Source organism: Sardina pilchardus, chromosome 7 (genome assembly GCF_963854185.1).
Source record: "Sardina pilchardus chromosome 7, fSarPil1.1, whole genome shotgun sequence".
Taxonomy (NCBI): domain Eukaryota; kingdom Metazoa; phylum Chordata; class Actinopteri; order Clupeiformes; family Clupeidae; genus Sardina; species Sardina pilchardus.
In genome coordinates, this window is record NC_085000.1 from 33,629,837 (window position 1) to 33,642,336 (window position 12,500).

Genomic DNA, 12,500 nt, shown 5'->3' on the forward strand with positions numbered 1-12,500 from the left:
CACACACACACACACACACACACTGCTATGGCTGTTCTTCACACACTCCAAGGCACAGACAGTCAATCTCTTCACTGTCCTGTGACAGAACAAAAAAAGCCCAACAAATATATTTATATGAAAAGAAAAACAAAAGCCCAACAAATATATTTACATGAAAAGAATAACAAAAGCCCATGTAACACTCTGCTGAGACATATGGGACACAATATAGTCACATAAACAAAAACATAACAGTGACAAAACAATCAAATAAAATTGAATACAAGTTGAAAATAAAGTTAAATTAATGTCATGGAATTTTGGAAAGTCTATTCCAGACATGGAAAGTCCGTTGTGGAGCAAAATCATGAAATATCAGGGAATTTTGTTATAGCAGTTCTAGGGCTCCCTTGTAAAAGAGATTTAATTATCTCAATGGAATATCACCTGGTAAAATAAAGGATAAATAAATGTGCAAACGCAAATATATTTCCAAGCAGAATTGGTGCATATCTGGTCATTAGCATTGTTGCTGGCTTGAGTAGCCCAACTGTTTATTCAGTGCCCAGTTATGCATCTGCCGCTCTAAAGAGGTCCACAAGTCTTGAACGCTACAGAGCTGCTCTGGAATCCGTGGTCGGTGTATTGTTCTATTCATTATATAGAAATTGGAAATTTAGAAACATTTAGTTGGAAATAAATGTATGGAAATTTCGGGGGTTTTTTGGCAGGAGAAAGTGATGGACTTTTACAATTAACTTAAAGTGGGAACCCTGTGTAAAAATATAGTGAAAATAATAAGAGAATAATATATATAGAACAAATATTGACTGTTTGCATAGCCAAGTTTGTAAAATGCAAAAATGAATTAAATTGATTAAATAAATGAAAATGAATTTCAGAATTCAGAAGAAAAATAGGGGAACATGCAGTTTCAAACAGCATGAATCAAAATTACAATTAAATTAAGGAAAAGGCAGTAGAATGATGGATGTACTATTAACTAGCATTTTATTACATATTATAGGTCTATTTCACCCACGGATGTACTATTAACTAGCATTTTATTACATATTATAGGTCTAGTTCACCCACGGAGGTACTATTCACTAGCATTTTATTACATATTATAGGTCTATTTCACCCACGGATGTACTATTAACTAGCATTTTATTACATATTATAGGTCTAGTTCACCCACGGAGGTACTATTCACTAGCATTTTATTACATATTATAGGTCTAGTTCACCCACGGAGGTACTATTCACTAGCATTTTATTACATATTATAGGTCTATTTCACCCACGGATGTACTATTAACTAGCATTTTATTGCATATTATAGGTCTAGTTCACCCACGGAGGTACTATTAACTAGCATTTTATTGCATATTATAGGTCTATTTCACCCACAGAGGTACTATTCACTAGCATTTTATTACATATTATAGGTCTATTTCACCCACGGATGTACTATTAACTAGCATTTCATTATATTATAGGTTTATTTCACCGGCGGATGTACTGTAACAATCAGTTGGCGTATCGTTTCATGGCTAACTCTGAAATAGCTGTGGGTAACGTGATAGTGAATTAATGCTAACATTTAAGCACTTTGTGCTCTGTGCTTGAAAATTGCTATATAGATAAATGTCATTATTTATTATTATTATTATTATTATTATTATCATTATTATTATTATGTTGGTATGGTTCTTAATGAATGCACTGAGGACTTATATAGCTGCATAACGAAATAAAAAAAGAGGTAAAGTTATAAACTAGGCATTTTTTCTAGTTAAAGTTATTAATAAGGCATTTTATTGTTAAAGTTGTAAATTAACTTTTTTAGTCAAAGCCACTTCCGAAACACATTTAGAAACTTGGAACAAAGATAATAAGAAAAGAGTTTAGCATAATGTATAAAGACACGGTCGACATTTTATAGTTATATCACGGTTATATCCAGTAGATGTTACACAATAATACATAGTATGGTCATATCCAGTTTCATCTATTAAATTAATACAGATATTGAAATTGAAAAGTAAGTCTTGAGCTGCTTTTGAACAGTGGAGACGATAGTGTTGATCATTTTGTATTTAAATGTACAGATGTGTTTATTAATGTGATATTTGATGTCAAGGAAAATCATGTATAACCTGTTTGTGTTTACATGAGTCACGTAACCTTATGGATACATGGAAACGTACAGCTAGCTAGGCTAATTGATATTCATACATGGAAACGTACAGTCAGCTATCACTAGCTAGCTAGGCTAATTGACGTTCATCATAAACATTATTATATGTTCAGTACATTTCAGATACACCGAGGACTTCAATATCGCTGGTGCAAGTGGGGTAGACAAATAGCACATGAACACAATAATAAAGATATAGCAATACACATGGAATAGAATGATCAAATATACTCTTCATGAGAGGACATATTGGAAAACATTAGGCCTAGTTAATAAAGTTCAGGATAGATGGAGGTATAAGAGAGCTGTGGTTTAAGTCACATCATCATTAGAACACTGAAGTGTGTGTGTGTGTTGCGTGCCTGCATGTGTGTGTTTTTAAGCTGCTTGGCAGTTCGGCCATGTCAGAGTGTCTTCACTCTCCTAGAGGATGCTGGGATAGCGCTTATGCAACACACCCCAGCACTCTCAACCTGCCGCCATTCAATAAGGCCAGTGGGCGGCCGCAGGGGCAGTGTGTGTGTGTGTGTGTGTGTGTGTGTGTGTGCGCGTGCACGGGGGGAGAGAAAGATGAGCACTGGGATTGGCCCATGTGTGTGTGTTAAGGGAGGGCTAGGGGGGTTATTGGGGGGTTAGTGTGTGTGTGTGTGTGTGTGTGTGTGATGTTGATCCTATGGAGCGGCCTGCACTAGCACAGCAGGGGATAATCTGTGAAAGTGAGCTGATGACAACTACGCTTCACTGGGCACCAGTCTGCTGCTGCCGCCCCTTTACTGGACACACACACACACACACACACACACACACACACACACACACACACACACACACACACACACACTAGGCACCAGTCTGCTGCTGCTGCCCCTTTACTGGGCCTCGATCAGCGTCATATAGACTCACACAGAAACATGTGTACTCATGTATACACACACACACACACACACACACACACACACACACACACACTAGGCACCAGTCTGCTGCTACAGCCCCTTTACTGGGGCTCGATCAGCATCATATAGACTCACACAGAAACATGTGTACTCATGTATACACACACACACACACACACACATAGTTAAGACGCAGACCCACACATACTCATGGAAATGCACGAAATGAATACACACACTCACATGAGCTATGTCAACACATAAACACACACACAAGAACATAAACACATGCATATACAGATAAACTTAGACACACACACAAATTCATATTCAAAGACATACGTATGTATACAGACATACTGACATCACACGAATACACACTCACAATACCACCCTCCACATGATACATGCACACACACACACACACACACACACACACACACACACACACTCACTGACCTGCAGTGTTGGTGAATGACCCAGATGAGTTTTAGTCCCGCCGGTTTGATCTGTCTGTGAGGTCTATGTGGACACACACACACACACACACACACACACACACATACACACACTGACACACACACTGACCCATCTGTACGTCTGTGAGGTCCGTGTGGACTGGCTGGTCAGTTGGGGACGGTATGATGCTGTACTGGTTGTAGTGGTTTTAACGGAGTGGGTTGTTGTGTTGTGGGTGGGTGTTGACTGCTGTACTGGTTGTAGTGGGTTGTTGTGTTGTGGGTGGGTGTTGTGCTGGATGATAAAGCAGCACAGATAGAGCAGACGATATCAGACACATGGGACTCTGTCTGTTATTGCCTCTCTGTCTGTCTGGATGTCTTCTCTCTCACTCTCCTTCTCTCTCTTCCTCTCTTCATCACTCTCTCTTTCTCTATCTCTCCGCTCTGTCTCTTCCTCTCTCTTCCTCACTCTCTCTTTCTCTCTCCTTATCTCTCTTCCTCTTCCTCTCTCTCTTCCTCTCTTCCTCACTCTCTCTCTTCTGTTTGTCTGTCTTTTTCTATCCCTCTTTCTCTCCATCTCTGTACTGTCTTCTCTCTCTCTCCTAACCTCTCTCTCTCTCCCTCTCTCTCTCCTTGACCTCTCACTCTTCTCCTCTTTTCTCTCTATCTGTTAACATCCCTCTATCCATCTTTCTCTCTCTCTCTCTGTCTCCCTCCCTCTCTCCTCATCTTCCCCTCTCTCTCTGTGCACACGTGTGTGTGTGTGTGTGTGTGTGTGTCCCTCCCTGTCTGCCTAAGAGGAGCTCAGTGTGTGTGTGTGTGTGCTGTGTGCGCTGCGCTCACGTTTGGAACATTTTGTTCTGAGCCGCTGCCCTGCCCTCAGCTGCCAGCCTGCTCCGCTCTGCTCTGTGCAGCGATTACGCCTCTGTGTGTGTGTGTGTGTGTGTGTGTGTGTGTGTGTGTGTGTGTGGGGCTCAGTCTGTAAGTCATTTTTGTGAGTGCATGCGCCTATATGATTGTTTGTGTGTGTGTGTGTGTGTGTGTGTGTGTGTGTGTGTGTGTGTGTGTGTTTATGTCTGTTTGTCTATGTATTTGTGTGTGTGTGTGTTTATGTCTATGTATTTGTCTGTGTGTGTGTGTGTGTGTGTGTGTATTGGTTCATGTGTGAAGTGTAATGGATTAAATTCTACTTGTATGCCGTAGGGATGTGTTTCTCTGTGTGTGTGTACGTGTGTGTGTGTGTGTGTGTGTGTGTGTGTGTGTGTGTGTGTGTGTGTGTGTGTGTGTGTGTGTGTGTGTGTGTGTGTGTGTGTGTGTGTGTGTGTGTGTGTGTGTGTGTGTGTGTGTGTGTGTGTGTGTGTGTGTGTGTGTGTGTGTGTGTGTGTGTGTGTGTTGTTTCTGCTGGTGCTGATGTATGTAAGAGTTTGGTATGTTCTCTATGTGACCTGTGGGCAGTGGGAGGGGGGCGGAGTCCCTTGACAGAGGACCTCTATATAGGACTGTGTGTGTGTGTGTGTGTGTGTGTGTGTGTGTGTGTATGTGTGTGTGTGTCAGCAGAGTTACGCAACCTCAGGAAGCAAATTTACAGCTGCAGACCTCTCAGTGCTCCAGACCACCTTTTGGGGTGCGGGGTGTGTATGTGTGTGTATGTGTGTGTATGTGTGTGTGTGTGTGTGTGTGTGTGTTGGGGGTTGTTTATGACGAGGGGATAAGAGGGGCCTGTTGGCGCCTGTGTGAAAATACCCAGAAGGCTACTAGAAGCAGCCCCCCCCCCCCTCACACACACACACACACACACACACACACACACACTCATCTGCTGGTGCGTCTGTTTGAGCCCTCTGCATGCAAGCAAACACATATGGAGATATGAGAGGCAGCTTACAGAAGCTCTCTAAGAACGAGTTCAACACACACACACACACACACACACTTTGGTTATCGATTAGTTGGTCTATGTGGAATACCTCAGCGATCTCTAATTGTAGTCTTGTTTGCTGACTCCCCCATGACTGGACACTAACTATCTCTGCTGGACAAATCCAGCCATTTGAAGACATCATTTTGGCCTTTGGGAATCACTGATCAGCATTTTTCTCATAATTTCCACACGTTCTATTGATCAAACAATTATTGATTTATCAAGGAAATAATGGCCGGATTAATCAAGTAGTAAAATGATAATCAGTGGCAACCCTGGTGATGAGGTGTGTTGTGTGAGTGGTTTGGATTTTGTGTGTGTGTGTGTGTGTGTGTGTATGTTTATGTCTGTTTGTGTGTGTGTGTGTGTGAGTGGTCTGTGTATATAGGAGAGAGAGAGGGAATCTGTGTGTGTGTGTGTGTATGTGTGTCTGTGCGAGTGGTCTGTGTATATAGGAGAGAGAGGGGGAATCTGTGTGTGTGTGTGTATGTGTGTGTGTGTGTGTGTGTGTGAGTGGTCTGTGTATAGGAGAGAGAGGGGGAATCTGTGTGTGTGTGTGTGTGTGTGAGATTGTGCTGAGTCATGTGGGCGTGTGTGATGAGAGTGGTCCTGACAGCAGACTGATCTCTCCATTGTGTGCTTGCTGAGCTCAAACATAACTAACTCTGGTGAGGGGGGGGGCCGGCCATACTCAACACCACGGGGGGCTGGGGGGGGGGGCATACTCACAACCACGGGGGGGTGGGGGGGGGGGTGGGGTGTAGGCAACTCCATCAGGGCTAATGAGGGGGGGCACAGCCAGCTCCATCAGGGCAAATGGGAAGGGGGGGGGGGGGCAAATGGGATTAGGTCAGACACAACAGGAGCAGGTACTGAAGCTTGTGGGGGGGGGGGGGGCATAGGGGGCAAAAATATCGAACTCCACGGGGGGGAGAGGAAGGGGGCCTTAGACAATAGTGTCACTGAGAGGACAATGTGTGTGTGGGAGGGGCCGCCAATAAAGCATATTGTTAGACTTCCAGCCAGTGTATGCACAATTGATTATGAATGTACTGTATGTGTTGTTTATAATTTCTTATTTTTATTAGACCATGAAAACAATGAATAGTAATGAACTGCTACCCTATTTATAGAGCAACTTCTAATGAAAAAAACAAACATACATGTAAGCAAAAAAGATGACTGGGCATAACTAAGTAGAGAACTGCACTGCTTACGTCAGCTGTACAAATAGGATCCGTGACAGAAGCTAACGCTAATGGGGCCATAGAGGCGGATGAGCAGAAGCTAACGCTAATGGGCTATAGAGGCGGATGAGCGACCACAGCCATTAACCAGTGGCCGATTGAGTGAAGATTTGTGTGTGTGTGTGTGTGTGTGTGCCTCTCTCTAGTGAGCGCTTGAGTGACGATGTGTGTTTTAAGATGGTTGGGAAGAGAAGCCTCCCTCATCAGACGTTGACCACACACACTCACACACACACACACACACACACACACACACTCAAGCCCAGTCCATTAGCGCAGCTTTGTTTAGCCACGTTAGCATTAGCGTTGACCCACTTGCTTGGCCACGCGCGCTCACGCTCACCGAGGGAGCAGAACCCAGGCGTTATGCAACCCCTCACTCTCTCACACGCACACACACACACACACACACACACACACTTGCACGCTAAAGGCTGCAGAGCCACTGCTTAGCCTATTTATAACCTGCTCATTCAAGTTTGCATCTGCACACACACACACACACACACACACACACACACACACACACACACACACACACACACACACGTATGTGTCATGTCTCTCAGTCATGTTGCCATAGCTGTGCTGCCAGATGTATCTAGGTAGTCAGGGCTCTCCCTCCCTTTATCCCTCTCTCTCTCCCTCCCTTTATCCCTCTCTCTCTCCCTCTCCATTCCCCCCTCTCTCTCTCCCTCCATCCATCTCTCTCTCTCCATCCCTCTCTCCCTCCATCATCTCTCTCTCTCCATCCCTCTCCCCCTCCCTCTCTCTCCACCCCCCCCCTCCCCCCCACCAGAGAGAGAGTTCTCTGTGCCCTTACGTCATCTCTCTCTCTCTCTACTAATGTGCTTATTCATGGGCGGGGCATTAGTGCTGACATCACCCTTAGAATCTGCCGTGTCACAGTATCTTCTGGCCCTGTTGACCTTGTTTTACCAGCCAATCAGCAACAGGCTGCAGTTAACCCTTTGTGTTCTGTGTGTTTGCAGGTGCCATAAGGGATGAAGACGGTCAGGATGAAAACTGTGAAGCTTCGGGAATGACTTTACACCACTGGACAGACAGTGGAAACACTCACACACACACACACACATACCCACACACACACTCACCTCTATGACTGCTGAACTGAACATTTCACCTGTAAATTATTACACCACCTCCACCTCCTCTACAGAAGATATTGTAAACATTCTCTCTCACACACACACACACACACACACACACACACACACACACACACAGCGTGATCAGTGTTTGAATTCTGTGTGATGTGTTGGCCGTGTAACGGTGCAGGAGGAGGAGGAGGAAGAGGAGGAGGAGGAAGAGGAAGAGGAAGAGGGGGGTGTTGATGAGAATGACATGATGATGAAGAAGAAGATGAAGCTGTGAAGCGGAAGCTGCAATGTGAATGTGGTGTGTGTGCCACGGCACCTCTCCTCTGCTCAAAACACACAAGTGCCTTTAGTCTGTCCGTCAGGACACACACGAGACGAGACGAGACGAGACGAGACGAGACGAGACGAGACGAGACGAGACGAGACGAGACAAGAGGAGTAAAGGGAAAAGCGGCAGGTCCACGTCTGCACCTCATGCGGATGGGCCTGTGGCCTGCTGGGGCGCTGAGCGCATGATCTACAGCTCCTGTGTGCCCATCCAGAGCAGCACAGGCCAGGCTAGTGCACCACCCACGCCAAACTCCACCAGTCATTAGAGCATCTGTGTAGCCATAGCAACCACGGAGCAATGGCGGGTCCACCATGATCAATGTATGGACACAAATGATTTTTATTTTTTTTCCCCAGAGAAAAAAGCTCGATTTCTGATGCTGATTCAGCAGGTTGTAATAATGTTGGACGTTCAGAAAGTATCTCGTATTATTCCAGACAAGCCAGACACCTCTGTCTCTTGTACATAACCAACTGAATGATGTGAGAGTGGGAAAGAAAGACTGCCTGCCATATCAGAGAGAGTGAGTGAGAGAGAGAGAGAATGAGTGTGTGAGAGAGTGAATAAGTGAATATTAAGTGAGTGAGTGAGTGAGTGAATAAGTGAATATTAAGTGGGTGAGTGAGTGAGTGAAGAGAGGAGGAGAGGAGAGGAGAGGAGAGCACCTCCTGGTTGATTCAGGTTTATCTAGGCTAATTGGTCCTAATTCAGATGACAGGTCACTGTAGGTCAGTCACTGTCTGCGGCCAGTGGAGGCTCTTCCGAGGTTTTGTACAGAATCTGTAAAATCTGTAGCATGGTGTGAACTCCCAGGAATACAGTTTGTATGGGGGGGGGGGGGGGGGGTCACTTTGATTTTGATGTCATTACCTGGTTCTGACTTTCAGTAATGTGTTACTATGGTGATGTTTTCTAAACGTTTCTGTTACCGTGGTAGAGAACAATGTGGCATGGGATCAAAGTTCCGCTGGGAGTTCCGAGGCTCATTGTGATGTCACTGGTTCAGACACATCAGCTTCTGCTCTCCTTCTGAGGTCTGGGATTCTCTGTAATAGGAGAGAAACACACACACACACACACACACACACACACACACACACACACACACACACACACCTTGACCCACCTCACCCACCTTGAGCTAGTCACTCCTCTCATCCCCAACAGCACACTGCAGTGTCCCCTCTTTGCTTCTCGTACCCTTAGAACACTATACAGCTGCCACCTCCAACACACTCGCCCGTGACCCACGCCCGCCCGAGGCAGCAGGTAGACAGCTCACCTGGAGCAGGTAGACAGCTCACCTGGAGCAGGTAGACAGCTCTACTGGGGCAGGTAGACAGCTCACCTGGAGCAGGTAGACAGCTCTACTGGAGCAGGTAGGCAGCTCACCTGGAGCAGGTAGACAGCTCTGCTGGAGCAGGTAGACAGCTCACCTGGAGCAGGTAGACAGCTCACCTGGAGCAGGGAATGCGTGCTGGGAGCAGAGGCAGTGCTGCAGTGTTCCGTCAGGCCCGTCTCTAGAGGCCTGCAGTGTTGAGAGGCGTTTGACGTTTCTACCTCACTTAGTCTCGTTTACCACAACCCTGCTGCTCTTACCTACTCCAAACAACACCATTACTTCTCTAACCTCTACAAGGAGCCAGTGGAATCACACACACACACACACACACACTTGTACAGATAGTCATTAGTTGTGGCTACCAAGTTTACCAGAATAACCAATCACCTCTGCCCATACTGTACCTCTTTCTCTCCACCAACCAGTTAAAACATCCTTAGTACCTCACCAGCTATTCTTGGAACCAATCAGATGTGCGGAGTACCTCACTGTCTTTCCTGTGAACCAATCAGATGTGTTTACCTCATCATCTGTACTCATGGGCACTCAAACATGCTCAACACCCTCGACCAATCAGATTGCCACAGTACCTCCGTGAGATGGGTATAGCCCCGCCTCCCCACCCCCCCTCTGGTGCTTGATAGGACACGTGGTAGATCAAATCACATGTAGGATAGGCACCGTATTCGGACCTGGTTTGGAGCTCTGAGCTCTGGTGTCTTTTAAAGGCAGTACCGTTAACGGTGTTACTTACCCAGAGTGTGTCTCAACGGTAAACAGTAGCTGTAGAACTCTCTCCAATCACATACTGAAGACATAACTCTCTCACATACACACACACACACACAGTTGACATAGTTACTGTTGTTTCTATGCAGTCTTCCTCTCACGTGGAGGGCCAGCTTCTCAGTAGAACTTCTCTTAGAACCCATTAGAACCTGGTAATGTCTATTGTTCGTCTGTTCTGGCCCGTTACTCAGGAGTAGCACAGCTCACCTCAGAAGGGACAGACTGTGCCCACACACACACACACACACACACACTCTCTATCTCTCACTTTCACTCTCACTGTCTTTTCCTTTTGATTTTGTTGTATGAAGCTGACTGGAGCCATTTGATGTTTAGGGAAGCATCACCCTTTCTGTAAATATTTAACTTGGTTTTGTTTTTCTAAAAATAAACAGAGAAAAAAAAAGTTGTTTTGTATTTGTGATGATTTTCACTGACTTCAGTCATACTGCAATCATAGTCCATGTTGGTATGAATACAGGAGGTGTGGACAATAATGTTGGTATCGTGACAACACTAGGCTGAGTGCCTGAGTGTTGGTCTCTCCCAACAGAATCTCACTCCAAGGTTTTTAGAAAAGTTGGCAGCTCTGCAACATGGTAAACATTTTAAGATTTAAAAAAAAAAATGCAATTCTAACAACAATTCTGGGACATTTTAAGAAGACAGAGTGCAGTAAGAGTGAAGAAAATAGATAGTGACCAAAAATAGTGAAATGTGAAAAGGTAGAGAGCAGCAGGAATAAGTGCATCAATGAGTGCAGTTGTCCGGAGGGGGGATGCGGCTGGGAATGACTGGGTCCCTGTCAAGGTTGCCATGGTAGTGGAGAAAGACCGCCTCCTTCTTGTCTCTATCGAGGTTACATGGACACCTCAACAGGCACAGTTAGGTGGTAAGTCAAGGATCAGCAAGAGTTGTGAGTAGTGCTATGAGAGATGTTCTCTAAAGGTCTAGGATCAGCAAGACTAGTTGTGAGTAGTGCTATGAGAGATGTTCTCTAAAGGTCTAGGATCAGCAAGACTAGTTGTGAGTAGTGCTATGAGAGATGTTCTCTAAAGGTCTAGGATCAGCAAGACTAGTTGTGAGTAGTGCTATGAGAGATGTTCTCTAAAGGTCTAGGATCAGCAAGACTAGTTGTGAGTAGTGCTATGAGAGATGTTCTCTAAAGGTCTAGGATCAGCAAGACTAGTTGTGAGTAGTGCTATGAGAGGAGATGTTCTAAAGGTCTAGGATCAGCAAGACTAGTTGTGAGTAGTGCTACGAGAGGAGATGTTCTCTAAAGGTCTAGGATCAGCAAGACTAGTTGTGAGTAGTGCTATGAGAGATGTTCTCTAAAGGTCTAGGATCAGCAAGACTAGTTGTGAGTAGTGCTATGAGAGATGTTCTCTAAAGGTCTAGGATCAGCAAGACTAGTTGTGAGTAGTGCTATGAGAGATGTTCTCTAAAGGTCTAGGATCAGCAAGACTAGTTGTGAGTAGTGCTATGAGAGATGTTCTAGTTGTGAGTAGTGCTATGAGAGGAGATGTTCTCTAAAGGTCTAGGATCAGCAAGACTAGCTGTGAGTAGTGCTATGAGAGGAGATGTTCTCTAAAGCGCATCTCACTCCAGACACGTGTGTCCTTTGAGAGTAGATCACACAGGGGACATGTAGCAACAGCAACAGGGAAAACAGCAGCACACAATAATGGGCCATTGTGCTGTTATCTGGGACAATTAAACCAGTGATTGAGCCGGTGTATGAAGAGAGAATCCAATTACAGCACAGAGCACCAGTTAAAGCACACGTCTTTCAAGGCATAATCAAGTCAACCTTTCAAGTTCCCATTTGCGTAGGAGCAATCTAGCTCATGGCGATGGGACTGCTTTGAGAGCGGCTCAGCGGATGGGCCGAGATCAGATGTGGGAAGTGAACGGTCCGAGATCAGATGTGGGAACACACACACACACTTTAATCCCCCGGAGCCCCTCTGGATGTCATGACGGGCAGACGACAAGTGTGTTGCTGTAGACGCAGAACGGTTCCGTCCTGAGACCCACGGGTCTGCTCTTATCGTCTTATGATACCATCACAGCGCAGCGGCCCGGCCCGGCCCAAGAGTAATTACTCCTCTCATCACTGGCCACATTTGATGTGCTTTTCAAGGTCATTTGTAGCATTAAAAGGACATTGTTTAAAGGTCATTTAAAGGTCATGTTGGCCAACTATG

The 12,500-nt window shown here is 45.3% G+C and overlaps 1 protein-coding gene across 1 annotated transcript in view; it reads left to right on the forward strand.

Moving 5' to 3' along the window:
• The window catches only part of stk35 (serine/threonine kinase 35), a 15,555-nt gene extending 4,870 nt beyond the window's left edge, over positions 1-10,685 (forward strand). Inside the window, exon 4 of the mRNA XM_062541869.1 lies at positions 7,703-10,685. The gene's annotated coding sequence lies outside the window, so the exon portion shown is untranslated. The remainder of the gene's footprint in view (positions 1-7,702) is intronic.
• The last annotated feature ends 1,815 nt before the right edge of the window (positions 10,686-12,500 follow it).